This window comes from Rattus norvegicus, chromosome 16, assembly GCF_036323735.1.
Source record: "Rattus norvegicus strain BN/NHsdMcwi chromosome 16, GRCr8, whole genome shotgun sequence".
Classification (NCBI taxonomy): Eukaryota; Metazoa; Chordata; class Mammalia; order Rodentia; family Muridae; genus Rattus; species Rattus norvegicus.
The window spans coordinates 86,548,400-86,575,051 of record NC_086034.1 but is presented as its reverse complement, the minus strand read 5'-3'; the positions used below and the strand labels follow the sequence as shown (position 1 = coordinate 86,575,051).

The window sequence follows — 26,652 nt, the reverse complement described above, 5'->3', positions numbered from 1 at the left end:
CTGAAACATATACCTTTGTGTTCGTTTATATGTGCTGGAATGATTCACACACACACACACACACACAGAGTCACCTTATACATACACACACACAGAGTCACCTTATACACACACACACACACACACAGTCACCTTATACATACACACAAACACACACACAGAGTCACCTTATACACACACACACACACACACACAGAGTCACCTTATACACACACACACACACAGAGTCACCTTATACATACACACACAAACACACACACATACACAACACACAAGCCACCTTATACACACACACACAGAGTCACCTTATACATACACACAAACACACACACAGAGTCACCTTATACACACACAAACACACACACAGAGTCACCTTATACACACACACACAAGTCACCATACACACACACACACACACACACACATACACACACCAGAGTCACCTTATACATACACACACACACACACACACACACACACACACACACACAGTCAAAAAGAAAGGTAATAATTTTATACATACCTGTATTTTCAAGAGAAGTGTCCACAACATAAGAGACATAAGAATGTTCTCCCAAAAGGATTTGACTTGGGGCCTCTATTCCCAGTGAGAACTACCACAGTACTGCTGCCTTAGGAGGCTGCTCAATGCTTATTTAATGGAAAGTGGTATAACACACCAATTTCCCTCTGGAGAATGTCACGTCCCTGCAAGGACATGTGTCAAAACACCAATTGTGCTAAGAAGAAGTATTACATTTGTATAGTTTTCTAGGCTTTTATTTATCAAGAATTATAGTGAGTTTTAAAAAAGAAAAAAACCCTTAGATGCCTTACTTCTATTTCAGGGGACAAAGATGCCTGGAAAATACCTACCAAATTGCTCTGTGAGAAGCAAAATCAGACAAAGCTTGGAAGATGCTAAATTGCTGACTTAGCGATGGCACTTAGGCAACGGGGGTCTTCCTCCTGTCTTTCTGAATGCGTGTCAGCAAACAGGCCTACGGGTCCACTCTCTTAATGAGTCACCATACAGAATCATCGGCTCATTGCACTCTAACATGTCCACAAGAGAGACATAAGACTGAATAGGCTACTGAACAGAGGCAAATCGATTATTAACAAAAGAATACTTCCGGTCCACTAGGCAATGCGCATGGCTGTTGGGGGTTTTACGGTTTAGATATCAGTGTAACACGGATCCTGTGGCTCAAGTCTCTTCACAGTGCCCAGCGCTGGGCAGGGCATGGAGTAGATGTCATGTAGACAAGTTACCAAGATATCAGAAGCCACAGAGCTTGGAGTATCAGGCTTTTGGGACCCATCTGATATGGGTGCTGGAAACTGACCTCAGATCCTCTGCAAGGATAGTACATGCTTTTACCTGAACCAGTTCTCCAGCCCTAATATCTGATATTTAAAAATCTTTTTTTCACGTTTATTTGAGCATTCCTACGCTTCTTCATCTACTGTAGCCAATGAGGATAAACATAAAACTCATCAGCGCTTAATCCCCCTCACGAGCTGCCCCATTAAACTCAGGCGAAGATCCATCAAGTAGAATCTTGACCTCTGACCTGCCTGCTCTAGACTTCCACAGCTCACAGCACGGGTTAAAGTTTCACAGAATTCGCTAACGCAGGGTCCTGACTTCCCTTTTCTCCCATCCTTCATTCCTTCTCGTACTTCAGCAGTTCAGCCTGTACTTCCTCCTAGCAATACGTTCGTTCCCTCAAGCCCACATCTCCCCTCCTCACCCAGCAGTACAAACAGTGGGTGCAGACCCACATGGGCCTCCGGAGTCATGTAGACCACCACCTTTAAAATAGCCTTTTCTCTCCTTTCTGCCTTTGTGCGAGGGCACGGTGTGTTCCTCCGCAGACTACAGCCGTCAGGTGCTCAGCCTCCTTCCTCTTCCTCCCTGTCCTTCATCTGTCCCCTCACGGGTCAGTTTAATGCGTTATTTTTAAACCTTGTAGCTCTCAGTGTTGGTGCTTTCATAACGTCAGCAGAGAAAAATAAACAACAAAGCCTCTTCACCTCATCCCAAGGAAACAACGCAGGTGCTGGCTTCCGGGAGAACGGAGGTGAGCTTTGCTGCAGAAATGTTATAATGGCATCCATCATCATAACTAGATGTGTTATTTTATTTTCTCAGAACCAAGGAAGCTAATAGTTCCTTCTCCAGCCTACAGAAGGGGTCACCTACACATAAATAAAAACAGTGAGGAGTAAGGCACGGGGGCTGACACGGAGTTGGTACTGACCCACGGGTTAGCAGAAGGCATAGACACAATGGACAACTCCTACCATTGTAGCCAGCAGAGCAGTGTCTGCAAAACACAGGGGGCTTGCTCCCCTAACTGCCCGAGGATGAGCAGGAATTGCTCACCCTTGAACAGTTCTCTGCATCATGTTTCTGCCTGGAGCTCAGTAAGTCCTGCTTCCAAGAAGTTCTAGATCCCTAACCCTGTGTATTGACTCAGAAGGAGGCACACAATTTAAACAGAATTCATGCTTCTAAGTCCTTGGCTGTCTCATCACCCTGCACGGCCATCTCCGCGTAACCTGTTAAAGGATAGGGCGCAGCACTCCAGAGTTTGCCTCACAGCAAATTCTGCCCTCAGGAGCACAGACCTGCCACCAGCCACCTTCAGCAAATGCACGAACTCCCTCATCTCCTGGATGTCAGCCCTCCTGATATCACCCTTAAGCCTTTCACACTGCACTGCGCCAGGGTGAGCCTTCATCCATGCAGTTTCCAACGTACTGAATACATTCGTTGCCTGTGTGCTTTCCCCCCCCCCCCCCTTTTGTAGTAACATTTCGTATATCCATTCCTCTGGCACACAGTGTTCTCAAATCAAACCCACAGCTTCCTTGGGGGAAGGAAAGCTCTAGAGGAAGGAAGGCTTCCTGAGGCTCTAGACTGGGAAGGCCTTACAAAGAGAACATAACTAATGAATAGCGAGTTCTCCTGCACACACTCATGAGGCAGAAGCCTGAGGGCTGAAGAAAGCTCATTTCCAATGCACATGAGGACCACAAAGCACTGACAAGAAAGGAAGACCCTTTCCTCCCTCAAACGCCAGGGAAAGGACTGAGGTGACACAGGAGCCAGAGGCTTGTGGCAGACACTGGCACCTTCCCCACCAGCTGAGGAGAAAGCAGCTAGGTACTGACAACATTAAGACAGACTGAGAAGGAGTCAGGCAGGATGTCACGGCTGGGGTTAATTAAATGAGGATCGCCATGGCCTTCAGGCTGGCAAGCAGGCCAGAGACCACCTTCATACTGTCAGCCACACATCAAGAGCCACAAGGTAACAGCAGTAAAAAAAAAAAAAAAAGCCAAGAAATGAGGTCTGGGAGAGAAATTCTACAAGGTTCTAGAGAAGGCTCCATCCAAATACCATTTTCAATGTTAAATTGGTTCCTTCCAGGAAGAAACTATTGCTGTGACAACACGAGCTCTCCCTGTTCTTAGACTCTGTTCTTAGTCCCTGAACACCATCACGTGGATTCAAGTTTGGCCCCTGCCAGAGACACACCCTGAGGCCCTACAGAGTCTGCTCACAGGAAATACTGTGACTGAAAAGGCGCCAAGGAGCGAACAGAACCAGAGCCGTTCTCGTGGTTTTCCTATTCGGGAAATATCCTTAGCTATCTGCTCAAAATGCTGAAAACGTCTTTATTCTACGGTTACAGCTTGCCTCTTCATCGTGCTCCTTTCTCTAGAAATTCAAAACTGCATCATTAATCACACTGAAATCCTGAGGCAAGTGCCACCATGGCGCCCTATCCAAGCAAAGAAAGATTTGTTTCAGAGCAAGAGCAGTCCTAAGAACACATTTTTTTAAACCAAAAGAAAAAAAGAAAAAAGAAAAAGCACAATGATCGGAGCCCGGAACCCTCGATTACACAATGGTCGTCTTATCCATCTTTTTATTCATAGGAAGCTCCTTTGTCTTTCAAAAGTAACCTCAGGCAACCAGTGATGGCCAAGTAAACTGCCGGGAAGAAGGAGTGTCTGTGCTGGGGAGAGGGCTCGGCAGTTAAGAGCACTGGCTGCTCCTGCAGAAGACCCAGGTTTGGTTCCCAGCACCCACGTGGCAGTTCACAATTACTGTAACCCCAGGGCTCCTACACCTTCTTCTGCTTCCCTGGGTACTGTAGCCATGTGGTGCATAGACACTTATGCAAGCCAAAGACTCAGACATATAAAACAGTGAATCTTTTTCAAAATCGAAATATACTGGTTTTTTTTGTTTGTTTGTTTGTTTTTTGCATAAAAGCCTTTGTACTGACCCAGTGACACACAGATATCTTTACTCAGCAAGGAAGTCTCTTATCAGCTGCCAGTGATGTAACCTAGACCACTGAGAACAAGATGAAACTCCCTGACAAGAGCTATTTTCTGGGAGTGGAGCCCTGACAGCTTCTGGGGAGAAGTCAGAGCGAGGTATCTTTGCCGATTCCTTGGAGACTAATGCAGAAGAAAGAGTACAGGAGTCATGAAGATCATCCGTGAGTCCCAGTCAGAGGATATGCACATTATTTCGCAGGCCTGGATGGGTATGCATGTACGTATGTTTGCACGTGGGATGCAGATGTGTGTGCTAATGTATAGGTACCTGCGTGTAAAGCTCAGGACAACCTTCCATGCCCACTGTCCTCTTTAGTTTTTCACTAATTAAATCAATTCTTTAACAGTTTCCCCCAGCCATTTCTTACCCTCTGTTCCACCCTCACCAACATCTCACTCTCTACAATTTCTTCTACCAGATTCGCGACATTTTGCCTTGCTTTGTGACCCCTCCGCCTCTCAGAGACACCCTTGTGAACACGGGTGTGGGGCTGTCTATTGAAACCTGCTACATTGTTTCTTTGCTTGCTCTGATTTGATTGTTACTTTGAAACAGGCTCTCGGTTCTCTGGATCTTACCAAATACTCCAGGATGGCTAAGCCGGCAAGCCCCAGGGAGTAACCTGTCTCTGCTTCCACGCAACTGTGATTACAAATGTACTACCACAGTTGGCCCTTTTCAATGGATCTGGGGATGGAACTCTCCTCTTCATGTTTGCAAGAGTTACGCTTTATCAACTGACCCATGTCAACAGTCCCTCTGTATACAGTATTCTATCAGCAAAAGTTTTACTCAGAGAGACATCAGGTGACCCTTTCCTCCAATTCTACAGACAGTTCCTGTGCTCAGTAGTGTTAACCCTTCTGGTTAAGAAGAAAAATAACAACAGGCCTACTCTTAAAATGTGGTGCTGGCAAAACTGTACATCCACTCACACATAAATGATGAAAACTTGTTCTCTCTCTCTCTTTTGCTCTCTCTTTTGCTCTCTCTTTTGCTCTCTCTCTCTCTCTCTCTCTCTCTCTCTCTCTCTCTCTCTCTCTCTCTCAACTTATACAGAAGTCAACTTAAAAGAGATCCACAACTCGAAACTTAGAAAATACTAGAAGAAAAAATGGGGAGGGGAGAAGGATACTTAAGCTATGGGAATGGACAGTGGCTTTCCAAACAGGACTCTAACAGAACAGGAAATTAGGTTAAAAACTGACAGATAGGAATGCATCAAAATAAATATTTTTCTACATAATAAAGATAATCTTCAGAGTAATGTGTACAGAAGGGGAGACTTTGTTAAATATTCATGCAACAGAATTACCTAGAATTCATTAAAACCTAAAAAATTTAAACAACTAAAACAATCCACTAAATGCAGGTATAATAAATGCTAACTTTTCAAATAAATATACAAACCCAATAAACACAGGAAAGATGTTCAATATCCTTGGCCACTAGGGAAATACAAATGAAAACTAGAACACAAGGCTATCTAGCCAGTGAGACTAAGCATGATCAAGACGGCTCATCTGAGGTCCTCTCTCATCCCGTGGTATTCTGGGCACCATGCAGACAGCAGATGTTCCACTTAGTTCTATCCGAAGGAAACGTGGCTCTCCATCCTGTCTCCCTAGCTGATGCCTCCTGGCTTTTCCCACAGCTTTCTAAATACTGCTGCTTCCCAGGGTTTCTGCTAGTATCCATGCTTGGCCATCTCCACAAGCACAGGTCTTCTTTGCACCTCCACAACTTCCTGCATTATCACCATGTTGTCTCCTCCTCAGTAGCTGTCCTTTCTAATCCCTGCTCTGCATCCTAGATGACAAACGGGAATAGCCCTGATTCTTCAGCATTTGGGTTGCCTATATCTTTCACCTGTTCTTCTCATCTCACGTCCCAACTCAACTCCCCTTTACTAGGTGGGATCCTCACTGCAGCTTCCGACCTTTGGATTCATAGCAATACGGTCGCAATGCAGTCCAGCTGAATGAGAAGTTTCCGTTCCATTCTAAGAATTGAGCACAATGGCGTTGGGGGTAGAAATGGGTTTCTCATCTTACACAATAAGAGAGCAAAGGCATCACGTAGCACTGAGCTCCGTGCATCCTGCGTCTAACACAGGACCTACCCAGGAAAAGGCATCCCTGGTCCCACTCACATAGCCAGGGCCCTCCCCGGTGACTTTATATTTCAAATTGTGTTTTAAGTGTCTGTCACCTTCCTCTTACACACTCGGTAAGTAGTGTGCACAATGGAGTTGGCACACTGTGAAGTGTGGGAGAAGATTCTACCTTCCCTTAGAGATTCAAGATGAAGAGACCTGGAAACAGAAGGTGAGGGGCATGGTTTTATCAGGCTTCGAAAACAGATGCTTAGGAAAGGGGGGTGCTAGGAAAACATAAGGCCCCATGTCAAGGCTCTAGCAGGCTTAGGACAGCTGCCAGCCTCTATTCCGGACGTTTTTCTTTTCTACATTTTTTTTTAATATGGTGCAGTGATGTGGGACCGTGAAAGGCACCCTGGTTCCGGTTGAGCTAAAGCTTGAAACCCCAGTGACCCTGAAGGGATGGTAGGTGCTTTGCCTGATTCACAAGTACTAGGACTCTGTCACTAGCTGTAGCCCTCTATAGATTTGTGGCCTTCAGCCACATAAGGGCAATGCCCCAAGCCCCTCCACAGATAGAGGATGTGACCTATGGTCAGTTAGGCTCAACACAGATCTCCATTTTAGTGAGATATCTAAGGCCTGGAGGCTTAGCCAATAAACTTTCCTTCCCAGACATTCCTCCCTGCGAAAGGTTTTTAACCTCGGGCCCACTCTGAGAAGTGGGGTATGGTTCTGCACATCTATTTTCTGCCATGACATTAAATGCCTTAAAAGCATGGACTGTCTCTTTTCATTTGGATCCACCAAGGGGAGCCATGGAGAAGGCCTTCTTCTAAACCTGCCATCTAATTTCCCGTATAAGCCCTCTCTTTGCTCTCAGGCATGGCCACCCACCAAGACATACCAAGACAAGCTAAGCCAAGCAAAGTCAAATCCAAGACTAGCCATCAAGTCAAGGACTTTCCCCATGGGACCAGCTGGAGCGTCCCCTTCTTTCCCCCTCAGCCCCAGGCTAGATCCAGCTTGTGGGCCCCCACTCCATTCTCAGCTCTTCTGCGGCTCCCAGTGGTACCTGAGTGTATGAAAGCCTGAGAACCAGATGGCCCAGGCCTCCTTGCAGGCCTGGGGACCTTCGAGCCAGCTCAGGCTGTCCCCTGGGACCTCAGGCTGTGCTTCCCCACTCCAGGAGCAGTGTCTTGAGGCTTCCCTACAGCCTGAAACCCACCCAGTGACAGTAAGGGGTAAGTACAGTCACTTCCACATCCTGGATCCAGGAAAGGCCAAGCCCTGTGGCAGAGAAGATGCAGGACTCCCACAGCCCTCAATACTGATTTGAATGAGAAAGGCCCCCATAGGCTCACATGTTTGAATTCTTGGTTCCCAGTTGGTGAAACTGTTTGCAAAGAATTAGGAGGTGTGGCCTTGCTGGAGGAGGTCCCTGGAGCTGGGTTTGTTTGTTTTAAGGGTCTCATGTCCTTAGCATTGTGCCTCACTCCTCTGCCTCATGGTTTTGTCTCAAGGTGAGAGCTCTCAGCTGTCCTTCCCACCACCATCATGGACTCTAAACCTCAGAAATCGTAAGAGAAATTAAACTCTTTATACATTGCCTTGGTCATGGTGTTGTGTTTCAGCAACAGAAAAGTTACTAAGACCATTTAACCTTTTAAAATTATGAAAACAACCTTAGTAAGCCAACAAAAAGAGTAAATTACATATACAGCCACCAAACTAGATAAGATGGATGAAGCAAAGAAGTGCAGGCTGACAGGAGCCGGATGTAGATCTCTCCTGAGAGACACAGCCAGAATACAGCAAATACAGAGGCGAATGCCAGCAGCAAACCACTAAACTGAGAACGGGACCCCCATTGAAGGAATCAGAGAAAGAACTGGAAGAGCTTGAAGGGGCTCGAGACCCCATATGAACAACAATGCCAAGCAACCAGAGCTTCCAGGGACTAAGCCACTACCCAAAGACTACACATGGACTGACCCTGGTCTCTGACCTCATAGGTGGCAATGAATATCCTAGTAAGAGCACCAGTGGAAGGGGAAGCCCTTGGTCCTGCCAACACTGAACCCCCAGTGAACAGGATTGTTGGGGGGAGGGCAGAAATGGGAGGAGGATGGGGAGGGGAAGCCCATATTTAAGGGGAGGGGCACAGGCTAGGGGGATGTTGGCCCGGAAACCACCGGGAAGGGGAATAACAACCAAAATGTAAATAAGAGATACTCAAGTTAATAAAGATTAAAAAAAAAAGAGTAAATTATAGAGAGGAAAAGCAAGTTCCTACAGACCCAGAATACCCACTTGCAGAGATGCCCTTCAGACATGTTTTGGGTGAACCCCTTCCTTTAACTAAGCAGACAGAATCAGAAAGGATTCTGCAGGTTGTGTGGGTAAAACCAACAACTGCAGCCAAAGGAAGCCATGTTAAGCGACACCATGTGAACACACAATGCTGTAGCTCATGTTGAGTTGGGCACATGGGCATACGATCAGCTATTTAGAAACAGTACAGTTTATATACACACAAATAAACAAATGATCAAGACAGGGGCGGAGGGGAATGTCATAGCAGTCATGAGATATCGCAAGAGATACTACACTTGATTTTAATTTTTAATAATTTATTTTTATGTGTTATTACTATTATTTACAGGTATTATTATTTTAATAATTTTATTTTCATGTGTGTAGGTGCTTTGGCAGTTTGCGTATATGTTGCTCCTGCAGAGGGCAGGAGAAGGCACCAGAGATCCTGGAGCTGGTGTTATAGAGGATTGTGAGTTTGCCCATGACTTCTGTGGCCAGAACCCAGGTCACGGAGAGCCACTGCTGCCATCTTCTCTGCCACTGAACTCAACTGGAAGAGAACGCTTGGAATGCAAGTCACCGAGCCACAAATGTTCCTGAAGAAAGGTTAGTCCGCAGAGAGATGGCACTTACTATGCAAGCATGAGGATATCAACTTAGACCCCAGAACCTGTGTTTAGAGAGCTGGATTCAGAAGGACATGTCTGTCATCTCAGTGCTGCTGTGGTGAGTTTGAAGACAGAGACTGGGGAACCTCCAGGCCAGCTAGCATGTGGTACACAGTGGAGAACAAGAGATTCCTATCTTAGACTGGAAGGCAAAGATTGACTCAGAAGCTGTCATTTGACATCAACATGCAGGACATAGCGTTGATGTGCATGCGTGGGAGTACGTATGCCCACATGCACACACACTAAATAAACATCAAACATCTATCATCTATCTATCATCTATCAACTATATTATCTATTATCTATCACCTATCTTTCTATCTATCTATCATCTATCTACCTATTATGTACAATGAGTATTGCCAAGGTATACTAGTATTTTAAAAATCCTTTTAAATAATGTTACACCATTAACTTAAAAGAAGATGTTTATTTTTATTTTGTGTGTATGAGTGTTTTTCCTGTATGAATATATGTGCAGCCTGTACATGCCTGGTACCCTCAGGCACTGGTCATGTGCCTAAGGTGAGGAGAGAGCACTGGGTCCTCTTGGACTGGAGTTACTATGGTTGTAAGCCACAAAGTGGTGTTCAGAACTGAATTCCGGTCACCTCTGAGAATAGCCAGTCAGTGTTCTTCCTCACTGAGCCGTCTCTCCTGCTTTCACAACTTACTCTTAATATCTCCCAGAATCTCCTCAGATGGTGGTTGTGTCCTAAGGAACTATGATGTAAAATGGAAAGGACACAAATGTACCCAAGTACACAGTAGGGGCCTGCCACACGGAGATCTTAAGGAGGTTCAAACTGAGTTTATAGAACTTTATAGGTTTGAGCTTACAATGGCAGCCTCTCCTTTGTTTTGTAAAACTCTACAACCATTTCTGTGACAGTGTACTCTGAAAATGCCCGAAGATTCAAGTGGCCTCTTTTTAGTAGAATTATTAAAATCTTGGATTTTGTATTAATCACACCATAAATAATTATGGAAATTACAGAGCTGGTCTTACTCAGGCATGTCAAGATGAAGAACAGTCCTGACCAGACTATGATTAAGCAGTGGCCACTTTTTCTCCTAGCACATGGATGGCTTCTCTCCTTCCTTCCAAAGGAGGTCAAAGACTAGAAGGCTTTCTGCATGTGGGGGGTTACTGGTCTGCTTGACGTGAGTTTGGGGGTGGTTAAGAAGGTGAGAAAGGGGGAAAACAGAAGCTAGGGATTTAGTATCAGAACTGCATACATACACACACACACACACACACACACACACACACACACACACACAAACTTCGTTGACCCACTTGTTAACAAAAATGCCTAGCTGCCGCTATTTTTGCTAAGCTCTGTCATGACCAACAGACATGGGACATGAGATGTAAGCTGGAACCTGCTTTCAAGCAGTGCTGTGCCTTGTACTGCTCCACATTGACCCCATACCTGACCCTCAATGTCTTCCCATTGCTGACATCTATGACTTCTTCAATGCAAGGCGGTTCTTTGTATCCCCACCAACCCCACAGTATTCATGGCTCCCCAGTTTAACTGTAAGAATTACGCTGTTTGACAGTGATGCATCTGAATCTAGAGACAGTTGCTCTAATACTGAGAGTGCTTTCTTCCTGGCCCAGCTGGTCAGTTGGGGAGACTCGTCCCTTCCTTTGGTTGTCTCTAGTGCCTCTCCAAACCTTCTAAGGGTAAGAGGGGAGGGAGAGAGGTTCCCTTCCACACTGCCCTGATACAATCCCAGCCATTTCCCATACAGCCTCAGCTGCCAACCCCCTTCTCTGTGACTCTCTTAAGAAGTGCACAGAGTGATATTCCTTAAGCACGAATGCCTACCCTGATGAAGATGACTGGGCTGCCCACTGATGGACTCCACTGAGGCTGTGTTGCTCAGAGCACAGAACTTCTGTTCCCTGGGCTCCAAGGGCTGGTGTCTACTTATGCAGTTGCTGACTCCTGGTACTGGTAAGCTCAGCCCCGTGATTATGGGAAGTCTTCACACTTCTATCTCAGTAAGTGAATGCTTCAAGATGTGAGCTCTGAATGGTTGCTGTCAATAAGCTGTTTGGGACATTTTGTCCCTGTCCTTTTATATCTTCTGTCTGTCTGTTTCTTTAAGAAGTATCCCAGGTCATGCCTCGAACTCTTGGCTTCTCTTTCATTTCAACTTCCCCAATGGCACCACAATGGCTGTAGGCCACGCTTGCCCCACAATAACAACAACCAGGTGAGGGATCCCTGTCGCCTACTTCCTTATGTATTTGTTGTTTAAAGTACTGACTTCAAAGAGCTGTGTTGAATATCTGAATGAGATAAAGGGACTGCTGGTACATGAAGTCTGGGCTGGGTATTGGGGCAGGGGCTATTCCATTCATCTCTCCTGTTCTCACATTGTTTTGGGTATCTGTGCTGGAACCCCCATGACTTCAGGAAGTGAAGATTGAGAGAATACCCCCATTTTATATAATCTCTGTGCTCTGAAAGCTCCTATTCTATCTTTATCCAAACACTGTAGTAAAGGCTCAAGGCTGGGTCAGAATCATCACTGGGGCAAGCCAGGTGGATGAGTTCAGTGGAAAGAATAGAACATACTGTCCTTGTGCCACAGGCCAGGCCGGGCTGTGACAAGCAGGGCTGTCACCCCTTGGCAAGAAGCTGCTACAAATGCCCCTGTCCTCCTCTGTCCCCAAAGCCTCAGCTATTTCTGGAGGCTTGGGAACAGCCAAGGATGAGGTTAAGTGAGAGAATGGCCTGGTTGTGAACCCCCTCCCCAGTGAGCCTCTCTGTCCTCTTCTCAACACACCCACACCGTCTGGACTCTGCTGAAAGCCTATGGCCACAGAGAAGCCCCAGCCTCCGGCTACTCACTACACACGCACACACGCACACACACACACACACACACACACACACACACACACATACACACACACACGGACAATTCCTCGATGTGTTAGAAACACTGCAGTGACAATTTCAGTATACATGGGCTACCTCTGAAATAGTCAACCAAACTAGAGTGTAAAGAGTCAGTGTTAGCCACATTCACAGGGGCCTGGGCCACCTTCTCCAGTATACACATGCCTCTTAATTCCTCTTCTGTGAAAGGGACAAAAAGTGTCGTTGGTTCAAGACAAACCCAGGATGCACTGTAAGAGGCCAAACAGCCAGCAACTCTGCCAACTGCAGCCTCTCAGCCAAAACGAGAACTTGTGAAAAAGCCAAACTGGCCTCCCTGCCTTGCCCCAGCCCACCTCATACAGTACCTTCTGTCAGGAACGGGCTTTTATCGGAGTCTCTAATCTGCCAAAACCCGTCAGCATTCAACCAATTTCACCAGTCCATATTCTTGCTCTGTTCATATTTTGCAGTGGGTCACCGATATGTATGTAGTAATTTGAGTAAGTAAAACCAGTGACGTAAGGGAGCACAACCTGATGTCACTTAGCTATCACTCATGAGAAAGATACTCAAAAATGACAAAGAGGACTTTATGCCACATGCATTCAGCGTTTGACATCTCTACACTGTCACAGCAGAGTTATAAGGCTTGAAGGTGCCCATTTTACCATGCTGTCACATTCCTCCACGTACAGATACTGAATTTTAGTATTCTGCCCTCAATAGATAAGCAGGATCTTTGGGGGACATGAAACAAGTCCCAAAAGGTATAAGAAAGTGCCCAGGTGTCCTCCTGGGAAAGCATTGGGCCAGAAAAGGACTCTCTGCCCATCTTTCCATCCACCCAAAAACAGGTTTTAAAAATAGAATACTATCAGCAGACCCTTGGGCTGGTAGGAGCCTTCTGCTTGGCAAGATATGTCACATGTACATTTCATTTTAGTTGAATTCCTTAGATACCAAAGAGGGGTGATTTGAGAATATGGACTATGTATAGCGAAGGGTGATGGAGGCATATATCTCCACTTGTTGCAGATTCCATAATCAAAATGACCCATGTGCCTGACTTTGAACAGCTAGGACTACTTCCGAAAGTCCTTTTAGGCCATGTATTGCCCTGCTGCCCAGCTGTAACCCTTATCTCTTTGCCATGTGGGGCTTCATCTGCCCACAACTGATGTGAATCTGAGAACACTCACATCTGGTCATTGGTATGCATGACTCTTGTTCCTGAGTTCAAAACAGACAGAACACAACTTTTGGTGTTTATGTGGATATGTTCACTTCCCCTCAATAAAGGTCAGGAAGGGAGAAAGGAATACAGGGATACACATGTTTGAATCACCCTGTGGCTTCTCATGCTTGAGCTCTGCTCTGAGCTCCTGGTATTCAGTACTGGCTGATTTAGATATGGTTCTTGCCTCAGAAGGAGGGGTCAAACAGTTGGAGCACCCAATCCTATAAGCAGATGCCCAGGATGGTGGGACCCTTTTAGCTGCAAGGTATGGAAATATAACATTTAATTTTAGTTGCATTCCTTGGTTACCAAAGAGGAGGGATTTGAGGATACAGAATATGTGTGGAGATACTTATCTTGGTGAGGAATGTTAAAAGGGCCAAGAAAGAAACCAAGGCAGAGAGTGAGAAGCTGGCAAGGTGGGAAGTTGCAGCCATTTGAAGGGGATGATGGTTGAACCAAGAGCTGCATAAAAGGTGCTGCGATTCCCGACAGAGGCACTCCAGATTAGGCTTCCCTATGGAGCCTGGGTGTAGCAGACAGCAGAGATCCAGTCGGACCAGAGCAGACAGGAAGAACAAGGAAGGGTTAGGATGCAGACAGGACTTCAGTTGAAGGATCACAGGGTCTCATCCTTGGAGTCTATGATTTCACAATTTTCTCAGTCCATTGTGTGCAAAAGACACTCTTAAGTTTCAACGTTGTGAAAATGGGCCAAGCACAGAGGTCTCACAGGGGTCCATATGGTCTCAAGGATAGGCAGGGACAACTATGGAGACCGATCAGAGGTGACAGGGTGGCTGGTAACCTGGAGCTATGCAGAAGAGAGATGTGACAGGAACACAGAGGGTCTGGGGCTATGAGGAATGATTATCCTGATGATGATTTAGTGGTATTATAATGTAGGCTTATAGTGAGTGCCCCTCCTCCATTCTTCCCTTCAAGTCCGTCTGGCACCCAGGGATGTTTGACCATGGTCAGTTCGCACCCCCTTCCCCACCTCACCTCATGCCATCTTCAGTCCCACAAACTTCCCCCATTGCCCAAGAGTTTTGGTTATTTAGCAAGAAGTAGCATGTTAGCCATTTTTTTATTCTGAGACCATAAAATAATATACTTCATGAGTTGTGTTTGTGTAGTGATAACCATTTGATAGTATTTATGAAGATCAAGAAACTCTACAAAGCTACGAAACAGAGGGCGGCAAAGCACCCATCTCCTCTCTCTGCTCTCATTTCAGAGCCCTCCCCAGTGCTCTGCTACAGTAAGGAGCTGTTGATAATTCAAGTTTCTTACTCCTTGGGTTTATGTATTTAGAGAACGAAGGGGTAGATGTTTCTGGATTTGATTATTTAGCCCTTGGTCTTTTTCTACCCTAGGGCCATCTTTATTGATCCGTTTTCTTATTCCATATTTGAGGCATGTTGTTGATTATTCTGTGTAATTAAAGAACAGAAAGTGAACACTAATACACGTATGTGTTCTTTCTTCACACTAAGTAAGGAGACAATGTTCAATTCAACTTTATTCAAAGTGTCCTGTCAAATCATCCGTGAGCTATTTTATTGTCTGAAGAAAATGGGTCATGAAATGAGGTGAGAAAACTAATTCTAGTGATTTGTGTTCTTGCTGAGTGGGTGTGGTAAGTTTATGTACTTTTAAAGACAGACCAGTCCATCTAATAGCATGGATAGGCATTCCTTGAAGGTGCTTTGGGTTTACAGATAAAGTACCTAGGTAAGTACATTTCATGCAAGCATCAGTTAGGTTTCTACACATAAACAAACACATCTGTTGTTTGTCTAGCTTCACAATTAAGCTGGATGCCCAAGGCCTTCTTTCCTAAACCCTGCCGCCCCCGAGGGTATTTAAATTAAAATGAAGTGAAATGTTGTAAAATTAAAGACGTGTGTCAAGAGCTGCAGAGCCTGAGGGATTACCGCAAAACAGATCAGCTCTATCACTGGGGAGGTGTCCAAGAGGGAAGCCCTGGGGAACAATGGAGTCCTTAGAGAAGAAATTCAGCAGAGGGGAAATTCAAACTCCTCAACAAGACAAGTCATAGTTTGAAATAAACACAGAGGAGCATTAAGTCCACCACACCAAACACCATAACACCATTGCTGAAGGATGGCAAGGAGGCCAGGATAGCCTTACACGCCGCTGTGTTGAACATCTGGGATATATTCTCAATTATCGTTTTCATTTAAATCTAATGGCACAGGCACTGTTATTATGGCTGCAGAAAATGAGGCTTGGAGTAGTCTTTACTCCCCCACCCACACTTCCAAGGCTCAGGAATGTTTAGATGGCTCTGCATGTTAATGTCGAGGATACTCTACTTCTGTATCCTGAACCATCTCCCTCCAAGGAAATCAGTGAAGAATAAACACCCTTTAAGGAGGCTAAGGCAGGATCTAAGTGTTATCACTGAAATATCAGCTTTGGAAAAGACTGGCCCTCGTCTTGCGAATTAATGTCCCTTGGACCTTCTCAGCAAAGCTGGGCTCTCTTGTTGTCAGAGCTCAACAGGGAAACTGAACATTTTGAGGTGTTAAGCTCTATGGTGGGTGCTTAACAAAATGAGAAGAGAAATGCTTTGCCTACCTTCCCCCCAACACACACACCAAAGGAAAAAATCCCAGTGAATAAACCTTAGAGATCCAAGGTAGCATTAGCCTTGGCATAGTTCCTTAGCTCCTGTGATGGCCAAGGGCTCTGAAGCTAAGACCTGTTGCCAGAGAAACATTAACCATTGGAGAAATCTGCCTGGAACATTGAGGGCTCAAAGCCAGAGGACTACGGAGACATGACTGGCAAGTCCTCTGGCTTAATGGCATTACTGAGGAAAAAACTTCACAGAGAGAGGCAGAGAAGCTTGACACAGAGGTATTTTGTGGGATTGGCGGTGATGGGGTGAAACGGGCAGGCACCTTCAGATGGGTTGGAAGGACATGGTGACACAGACCAGAAGGACCCACTCTGAAACAAATGGTCAGCATTCCTCTCTGTCATTGGACTGGACAGGAAGGTTGATCGGTGAGCTTCCCTGGGGACACTTTCTCTGTGGTTCTCTTGACAGCTTCCAGAGAGAAGTCACCCTGCCAAGATGCAAAGTGAGGGCTGTGGAGCTGCTCCTGGGGAGAGCACTCTTTTTCCTTTCCTCCTGGCCTTTGTCCTTGGGTAACCTCCCTATCTGGCTGCCCTGCCATCCTCTTCTCTGCCTCTCCTGTGTTTCTTCAACCCCTCCTGTCCAAATTTCATGATGAAACATCTTATAACTGATACGTATAACCCTTAACTTTTCTTTTAAAAAATAATAAAGTAAATAACAAAGCAAAAAAGATAAATTAAATGACGAATCACACTGCACTTGAATTTCCGTAGTCTTTTATGAGGAATAAAATTCAAACACCGTGGAAATATACTGAAATTAAAGATATCTACTCTTTTTCCCCTCCTATGGCCTTTGCAAACACAACATTTTGGGAGATGATTGCCCTTGAGTTTTTAAAAGTATTTAGACATCAAATAATGGAAGGCACTTTTAAAGGTTTTATCATTATTTCCGTGTGCATACATGTGTGTGTAGGTGTGTATGTGTGTGTGCAGCAATCCATGTGCCTGCCAGGTTCAGAAGAGGGCTTTAGAAAGTCTGGAACCGAAGTTAAGGGTGGCTGTGAGTCACCTGATGTGGATGTGAGACCCGAAAGCTGGTTGTTCTCAGGAGCAGATAGTGGTCTCGATGGCTGACCTGTCTCTCCAACCCCTGTGCCAGGTTATTTTTTTTTTCTTTTTTTCGGAGCTGGGGACCGAACCCAGGGCCTTGCGTTTGCTAGGCAAGCGCTCTACCACTGAGCTAAATCCCCAGCCCGCCAGGTTATTTTTTAAACTGGATTAATTTGGGGACTATTCCAGTTCTCCATGCAGATTTAGCAACAGAACATTACTGTCCGAAGAATAATGTCTTTCCTAAAGAGTGATCGTACTCTTGATGTGTGGAGGTAAAACACTCCAAGGTTTCACTGTGCACTTATGTTTCCGGTGTGCCTCTATTCCTTTGGTGAAGACATCGTTAAAGACATTGGTGCATAAAGAAGACTCATGTGTCATCAGTTAAGAGCAAGCAGTGAGCTCTCTACAGCACGGACACCTTAACTTGAGTGTGGTAGATATATTACTACCTTACCTCAGCATTTGTGTGATGAAAGTGGCTATCGACTTAAAGGAACATTTAAGAGATCAGCTGAGCGCGTCTTAGCTGCCTGGCTTGCTGGCAGCACTTTAAAAAAATTCTATACATGAAGATAAAGAGGGCAAAAGGAGAAGTTTCAAAATGACTGGACTTGGATTTTCATGCAGGCCTGCTATGGTCCAAGATCTGTGGGTTGCTTACATGACACCTCCTGGGTTAAGGCATTCAAAGCTTCAGGGGAGAGTGTCCAAATGGAGAGTGGAGGTGGGGTGAGGGGTGGAGAGAGAGAGGGGGGGGGGAGGGGGAGGGAGAGAGGGGAGAGGGAAAGAGGGGGAGGGAGGGACAAAGAACTTCATTAAAAATGTAAATCAAGAACAAAATGCAATATTCTTAATGTTCAGTTTGCAGATCCAAGACTTGACTTCCTTAGAGTAGGAGATCCGGAATAAGTGTGTGTGTGTGTGTGTGTGTGTGTGTGTGTGTGTGTGTGTGTGTGTGTGTGTGTTCTGAAAGTCAAAGTGTCAGAGTGGCTACTGTGGTGCCTCTGAGGAAATGATGGAGTGATTTGAAGTAGTAAAGAAGTCATTAAGACATGAGAGCCATTTTGATTAAGTGAAACAGATCAGCTGTACACTAAGAATGCTCATCTCAAACTGCAGGAATAAAAAGTAAATACCGAGTGACAGAGCTGTCCTGTTAGCCTGGCTGAGTAAAGGAAAACATCTTTGAGAACAGATTATCAAATGTAGGACCAAAAACAAGGATGACTGGAGGGAGGGAGGGAGGGAGGGAGGGAGGGAGGGAGGGAGGGAGGGAGGGAGGGACTGTGGAACCGGGGTGGGGGGGCCTGGAAGATGGGCGGTGGGTGTCCCCTGTCTGTCTGAAGATTTAGATGTTGCGATTGAGAAAATCAAACAGGGATGAGAAGCAGAAACTTAATTGTTCACGACGGAAGTTCCCTCCCGAGGAAAAATCGAAATACTGGTCACTCATGCCTTCCAGCCACGATGGGAACCTACTCCGCCAATAATTCCTTGTTCCTTGCTGGTTGAATTACTTGTCGCAAAATTCACATGCTGAAGTGCCACCAAATGTGAAATGATTTTGTAAATGCACCCAGCTAATTTAGAAGGAGGTTTCCCAGGAGAAGGGGAGCCCCTTCACAACCATAAAATGGAGGGTCTGGACTCAGATGAGCATCCAGAGAGAGCATCGGGTAAAAAGAAATTCAGAGCCCCATCGGCTGAGAAACACCAGTGGCTGCTGGCAAACAGCCAGCTGTTGGCAGGGAGACACAGTAGACCCTCAGCCTCAGGAAGAGCCAAACCCCAGCACCGTGACCTTGAACACTCAGCCTCCGGAACGGAGAAGCAATGTGTTTCCTTTGTCCCTGCCGTTCCGTTTGTGCAACTTCGTGGTGGCAAGGAGTGAACAAAGCCTCTTAGATGCACTTCACATCTGATTATCCGCTCGCACGGAGTCACAAGGTCAAGATGGGACTGGCACACGCCCTTCGCATCTGAAAAAACGGAATCAGGTCACACATTTCACCCCAGCCAGTCCCCCACTGTCAAGCAACAGCCTCGTGACTGCGCATTGGAAATGGCAAGCCTCCGAAGCCCACTTGCCCAGTGCTGTGCCATGTATAACGGAAGGCTGTCACGGGCGCTGTGCTTCATTTAACGTGGCTGTGGCGTTTCATTAACGCGCTAGTGCAAAAAATGAGAGATGGACGACTAGGCAAAAAGAACCTAAAGCCGACTTCGCAAAAGCAAAGAATGGCTTTGAAAAACAGCACTGCTCCACTTCCTAGCGGTTACCCATTCCCATCCCCCCACGGCTACAGATTTCTATTCAATTTCTGGACCCTTTGCACTTCTGTCCTGTCCCTTCCCACACCTGGTCCTGTCCCCTCCCCACGGCATCAGTGAGACAGGAGGCCCTTGGTCCTGTGGATGACCCAGTGTAGGGGGATTGCTAGAGCAGGTGAGGCAGGAGGAGTAAGTGGGTGGAGGAACACCCTCATAGAGGCAAGGGGGAGGGGGATGGGATGGGGGATGGGTTGTGGAGGGAAAATGGGCAAGGGGAACAACGTTCGAAATGCAAATAAATAAAATAACCAATAAAAAGGAAAAAAGTAAAGCGGCCACAGCAGGATAAGAAGAAAACAAGTGTGCAGGGAGGAATGCAAATCTTTAAAATGTCAAAACGGAAATATGTGATGACTTCGATGACTTCGGGAGACGGCTGCATTGGACACACATCTCACATCGGTCATAGTTCCCCCCGTGCCTCACAGTCATCTCGTTCCCCTTCACATCTGAGGTTACTGCTCTTGTTCAGTAAATGCTTCCCCAAACCTGGGATGATCCAGAGAAGTCAACGTAGAATCTCTAGTTCTCGAAACAATTTGTATAAAGGGGAGATTTGTATAAAGTACTGAGCTTGTCATCGGTTCACTTTGCTTAAAATAATTTATGTTCAAGCATGTGATTTTGAACACAAAAAAGTTCAAAAAACGTATCACTTTATATTTCTTTAACTTACACTCTGTTAAGAACAGATTCCAATCAATGCAATGTTTGGTTACCTCCATTTGGCTGAAACCTGAATGAAACATCTGAATTGATTACACGGGAAATCCAATGGTAAGTTCTCCCCTCCCCCCAAGTGCTAGCATTCTGTGAACTACTGAATGGAGAAAAGTAACTATTGTATACTGTATTTGGATATAAATATTCAAGGTAGTCACATAATCTTTTTTTAACTTAAAATTTCATTTTATTCCCTTTGGAGAAACCAAATCTAAATTGATTTTGCTCTATGCTAATCTGGCCCAGTTTGAAGCAATCAGAAAACATTACTTTAATTTTGTTTATTTATGGATTAGAATCTTAGACTCACGGCTACAGAAATCTGGACTGTGTGATTCCCGATAGCTACATTTAGGGTCCTAGCAGAGTTAAATGCAAATGGACATCCAAAGCTGAACTATCTCCTCTGAGTAACATCTATGTCAGAATCCTTGAGAAAGAGTTGTACAGATGACATATTAAAATCCATTTTCTAACTCTGCCATGCCTACCGAGCTGCGCTAACGCAGTGTCTGCTGGTCATGTGTTTGAGACTGGAAGGTTGCCCATTCACTTGTACCTCTGTAACCAGAACTGCAGTGTCAATTCTAAGGTGGACTTGGATAAACCGAGTTTCTGGAAAGAGTATGACTATTTCCAGAGTAAACAGACATGGAGGAACATGTTCATCGACAGCTGCCTGGGATCCAAATTGTCCTTGCGGACAAGCTGTTCCTCCAACACAACTTTCTCTTCTCCCGAGTTTCTAATAATGGGGGCCAGGGATGATAAGAGATACCCGACCTCATCCTAATGGAGCCACATCATTGTGCTGACCCTGGAGGGATTTGGTTTGTCAGAAACACACACCCGGAACTGAAAAGCAGCCCAACTTTAGAAATGTTTAGGTGCCACTCGGATTCAGTAGCCATGGTCTCTGCTAAGTGTCTAACTTTAATGAAATAGGAGGCTGGAGGCTAAGTGGTCTCAGTCACACAAGTCAGTTCACAGTGGTGAAGTCAATGTAGAAAACCCTTACTTCAGAGTTTTTTCAAGCCGTGTGTGTGTGTGTGTGTGTGTGTGTGTGTGTGTGTGTGTATGTGGTGTGTGTGTGTGCCTGTGTGTGTGCCTGTGTGTGTGCCTGTGTGTGTGTATGTGTGTGTGTGGTGTGTGTGTGTGTGCCTGTGTGTGTGTGCCTGTGTGCATGTATGTGTGTGTGCCTGTGTGCATGTATGTGTGTGTGCCTGTGTGCATGTATGTGTGTGTGCCTGTGTGCCTGTGTGTGTGTATGTATGTGTGTACAGGTGCACATGAATAAAAGAAAATGTCTAGGGAGGTGAAAGGTCAACTCAGATGCCTTCCTCAGTTGCTCTGTACCACATTTTTTGACACAAAATCTGCGCTTAAACTGGATGCTTGTAAACTGGCTACTCTGGCTGACCAGCAGGCTCCAGGAATCCTCCTGCCTCAGCCTCACAAACACTGGGATTACAGGTTCATGCCCCAGAACCCGGCTTTTCATAAACTGGGGATAGAGATGCAGACCCTCATGTCTGCTGAGCAGGCACATTGCTGTCTGAGCCATGCTCTCTGCCTTCTCACCTCTCCTGACTCTTTTAGATTTTACTATTAGCAAGACGACACTGAGGAGACAGGCTTTGGGGACATGCAGCAGCCTGCAACAGGGAACGGTCATAATTAAAAACTCAGACACATTGTTTGTCAAGCAGATACTAAGTCTGGGAAGGACGAGGGTTGTTGGAGATGCAACCTTATGCCCTGGGAGCAGTGCATTGCATTTTTGACTTCGAGTCCCCTCCTGAAAGTGTTAGCCCATTCCTGACCTTCTGCTCCTCCGACCCATGCACCCTCCCACACACCTACTTTCCAAATTCTCCCTTCCTGCCTCTCTCCCTTGCAATTTTAATTTGACAATTTGATAAGTTGGGGAAAGGCAGACTGGATCTGCTTCCAGTCTCTATATATAGCTCATTGTAGAGTCAAAAATCAATCTTGAAGCAAATGACTGGCTGGCAGGAGGATTTCTGAGCATTCGGATTTGGTTTATTCTATTTCTGTGATCAGTGGTTACGGGGAAGGCTAGGGCCTGCCCGCTAAGTGTTTAAGCATTGCCAAATCACTAGCAATTTGTTTGAGTTACGACATCATCATTATTATTTCTAAAAGTTTTCTTACTCAAGTCTCAGGTCACTTTTTAATTCTAGCAAAATAACCGTGATTTCTTCAGTTAGGAAGAGCCATGCCCTAAGCACAGTCAATGTCGAGTAGAAAGGAGAGATATTCTTCCCTCCTCTGCCAGATCTCTGCCTTTAGGACCATTTCTGCAGTTGACTCTGACTGAAAATTGCAAATCTTTAGTGACCTTGATCCTGGAATCAGTCCCTTCCTGTCTAAGTCCCAGGTACAAAGGAGCCAACACTAATCCACTTTGAGACAGGTGGAGATGAAACTGTGAAAAGTTTCCCCCACAGGTCAGAGGGCCGTGGAGAAAAACCCCCATGGCTGTTGCTTCTCTGTGCTGCCTCTTCGGGCTTTCAGAAATCCACATCATGAAACCATCACTCGCCACAGGACGTGGTCACCTTGGTGCTGAGGAACATTTTGTGGCTGTCCTCTCGTATATATTACTGTAGAGACAGATTCATGATTTTGTACCCAAATAATTTGGCTTATTCTTCCCTGCTGAGAGTCGTGTCTCATTTAATTTGTTTGCTTGTTCCAGATCCAGAAAAATGTTTATCATTTTAAATATGGATGTATTTATACAGTTCAAATTTATGCAGTTTAAATATAAATGTATCGATATAGTCCAATTATCAAAGAAAGAACTGGGGTTTTATACCCTGGGTCGCTAGTCACTGACTGAAAGACTCAGCCTTGGGTTCTACTTTACTATTACTTCTGTGGCCTCCTGCATCACTAGTGGATTACTATTTTGATATTCCTTTTTATATAGCTTTTAGTGAAGAAACATATGCATTTAAACACACCTTTACCTAAGGTATAAATATCATGCTATTCCCAGCACATTTTGAGTGATTGAATTGGTGTAATTGCTTGGTAAATATATGAAATAGGCTTGCTTATCTGAAAATTCTAACATGGGCCAGCTCTCATTAGTCTTCTTTGAGTCTGTGAGAATTAAAGCAGCGGGGTCCACAAATGTCCCAGGCTAAGATACATTGTGTAGAATTTACATTTCAAATTCTCAGGCACTTGGGGAATGTTGATCCTGGTGGATGTCTATGTGATAAGGGCTGATTACAGATATAATTTCCATTTTGCCACCAAGGACCTCACACAAATGCAAAACAGAATTAATAATATTCTATAGAAGTGTTTAGAATTTAAATTAGAGGGTCTGAAGAGGGCTCAGTAGGATCCGGTTGCAGCAATGCACAGTAGAGAGCAGCTGTCTGGCTTCCCTAGTTTATATCATGCGTATATCCGGAACCATTTTTCAAAATTTCTATGAATGTTTGCATGCATTTGTGTGTGTGTGTGTGTGTTTGTGTGTGTGTGTGTGTGTGTGTGTGTGTGTGTGTGTGTGTGTGTGTGTGTAAAGCTAGAAGAGGGTGTCAGGTCTGCTGGAATTAGACTTAGATGGGACTATGAGCTGAGCACCTGATGTAGGTGTGGGGAACTGAACTCCAGCCTTTTACAAGAGCAGTGGAGCAGCCTTAATGGCTATGCCATTTCTGAAGACCCTGGCATCATTGTCACAGTGGGCATACGTATTGAGTTTCATACTCAATGCTCAAACCGAATGTCATTACGTGTGTTCACACATGTAGCTTCCTTCCTATCCCCCAATCTGTCACAGTCTCTTATTAATTTGTTTTCATTTTGAGTTAATAATTACAAAGAAGGTACACTGCTACTTAAAGTCACACACTGGGTTGTCCCAACTAGGGCAGGAGATATACCAGATATAACAGGAGACATAAGGGCCTACATCACAACGGTTCACACACGGAATGACTGTTTTCACAGAATACTGCCGTGATGGGCTTCTGACATGTTTTTAATCTACTAAATGATCCTTACTTATGTTGGTTTCATGGTGAATAGCTCATATGAAGACATTAAATGGTCTACAAAATATCTCATGTAAATGAAAGACATCGGCTTCAAGTACTGGAATCACTGATTTGTGTGGAACTTCAGCCAAGGACAATGATTATAATCTTATTTTCCACACAGTGAGAGGGATAATTTTATTTCAAAGCTTATTTTTGATGTGGAGATGTATGTTGTACAGTCCATACATGTGCTTTTCTTATGTTCCTCCACATGGCATCTCAACTCAGACAGTTCTCCCACGTAGCCTTCCAGGGTTGTTGTATCAATTTATTGATCCTAGATCTCCTATCTTTTGTTTTCCTTCTGCCTGTCTGCCTCAGATAAGAACTTTCTCCCCCTACCTGGTGTGTGTGTGTGTGTGTGTGTGTGTGTGTGTGTGTGTGTGTGGTGTGTATTTGTGTGGTATGTATGTGTGTGTGTGGTGTGTGTATGTGTGGTATGTATGTATATGTGTGTATCTGTGTGTGTATCTGTGTGTGTGTGTGTGCGTGTGTTACAGTATCCCCTGAGATCCTTCCTGTCTTTAGAGGCTATCTCCTTTACCACCATCTGTCTTTCAAGCACACCAAATATCAACTAACACTGTCCCAAGTACATTCTTTTTATTTTTCAGCAAAACCCACTGCTAAAAAGGTTTATGTGTGATTCATGATTATAATCTCTAAAAACATATGAAGATATTGTCTGTGCTTGAGACGATGAGCAGTTGCCAGAATATTTAGTAAGACCTCCATCTTCTTGATCTATCTGTAGCCCAGGCTAGCCCTGTTTCCTCATTAGACAAACAGGATTCAGCTCCCACACTTCTGCACGCCTCTCCCCTGGCCATAGAATAAGGTTGGGAACCATATCTGTAGCTCTGACTATGTAGGACAGCAGGCCAGGGAGAACAGTATAGCCTGGGATAACAGTGACCTCATGAAGGACAGGCTCAGCCCTTGTGGGGCGGAGAATACAATTATAATTCTTCTTGTTTGGACATGTCATAGTCCATAGCCACCACTCACACCTGAGTCCACATTAGCACCAGCACCCATTCCTTGACATATGCAGAGTTGGTACACTGCTCTTCATTCAATTAGCAAGTCAAATCCTAGTCAATAGTTTACTGGGAGTCGTTGATGTGACGTTTGGTTTGAAGAGTAGCTGAGTGACTTCCTAAGGCAATAGCCATTCATGCTTAAGTGAGTATACATCATCACACTTAATGTACATGGCTACTGAGGCATGTAGGGATATTGTAGAGGGCTGACCCTTGATAGGAAAGTTGAGCTCCCTGGTACAGAGCTCAACTATTCTAAGTCACTTGGGAAAACTCTCCTCTCATTTTCATCATTTCCGCATTAGGCAACTGAATGGTCACAGCCATGATCTCTCGTGTATCCCCTGAGCAAGAAGTGTCTCTGAGTGTGCAAGTCTACTTTGACTGGAGGAAGGGAGGTGAGGAAGTGTATTAATAAAATCGTCCTTGTTAGCGCTGAGGTTCACACAGGTGGGGAAGGATCAAGGACTCCTAAGACCATGCAGACATCTGAGCACCTCTGGTCACCAACTGAAACAACAAGGGACACACTGTCTAATGCAACAGCTGTGTGCACCACTGTATGAAAGGGACCATGTTCCGTGCATGATTAACTCAAACTGAGCAAGAAGAGTACACACGGCTGTTTGTGGTGTCCTTAGCTCCAGTCTTATTGAATGCAGGACAGAGACTTGATTCAAAGTACCATTCTCTCCCTCTCTGAAGGTGGTTACAAAGTTAAAACATCTTGGCTGTTAGTTTTTCATTCTGACAGGAACAATGAGAGCCCGTGGGTTGTCACATTTATAAGACCAACAGAACACTTAAAGTATCAATTTTCCTGTAATGAAACTCTCTAATTTATTTAAACTAGATTTATGTTGAAAACCAGGAGTGATGGCTGTACCCTGAGGCCTGTCTTGTAAGATATTTTAGTCATGGAGGGGCCCAAAGTATCAGCTTTTTGGTTGTGGTCAGGAATTTGACTGCAGTTGATAGGGAAGCACACCCAGGATGAGCTTGCTTCTTCTGCTGGGCCACTAAGATAGATGCAACATGTTTGCAGCTCTGATGCAAATAGAACTGCAGTGGCACAGGGGTGTAGGAGCTCAAAACAAGATAAAAACTTTGAGCAAGATCATAAGCAACACCATTAGGTATGAAC

General features: G+C 45.0%; 1 protein-coding gene and 1 long non-coding RNA gene across 3 annotated transcripts in view; both read right to left on the bottom strand.

Annotated features, from left to right (window-relative positions):
- Positions 1-26,652, bottom strand: part of Nalf1 (NALCN channel auxiliary factor 1) — a 522,611-nt gene that overhangs the window by 363,099 nt on the left and 132,860 nt on the right. The window lies entirely within an intron of this gene.
- Positions 1-26,652, bottom strand: part of LOC134482427 (uncharacterized) — a 203,434-nt gene that overhangs the window by 84,877 nt on the left and 91,905 nt on the right. Inside the window, exon 2 of the long non-coding RNA XR_010058520.1 lies at positions 1-26,652. This exon is cut by the window's left edge and continues 84,877 nt beyond it; it is cut by the window's right edge and continues 67,828 nt beyond it. This is a non-coding gene — a long non-coding RNA (uncharacterized LOC134482427).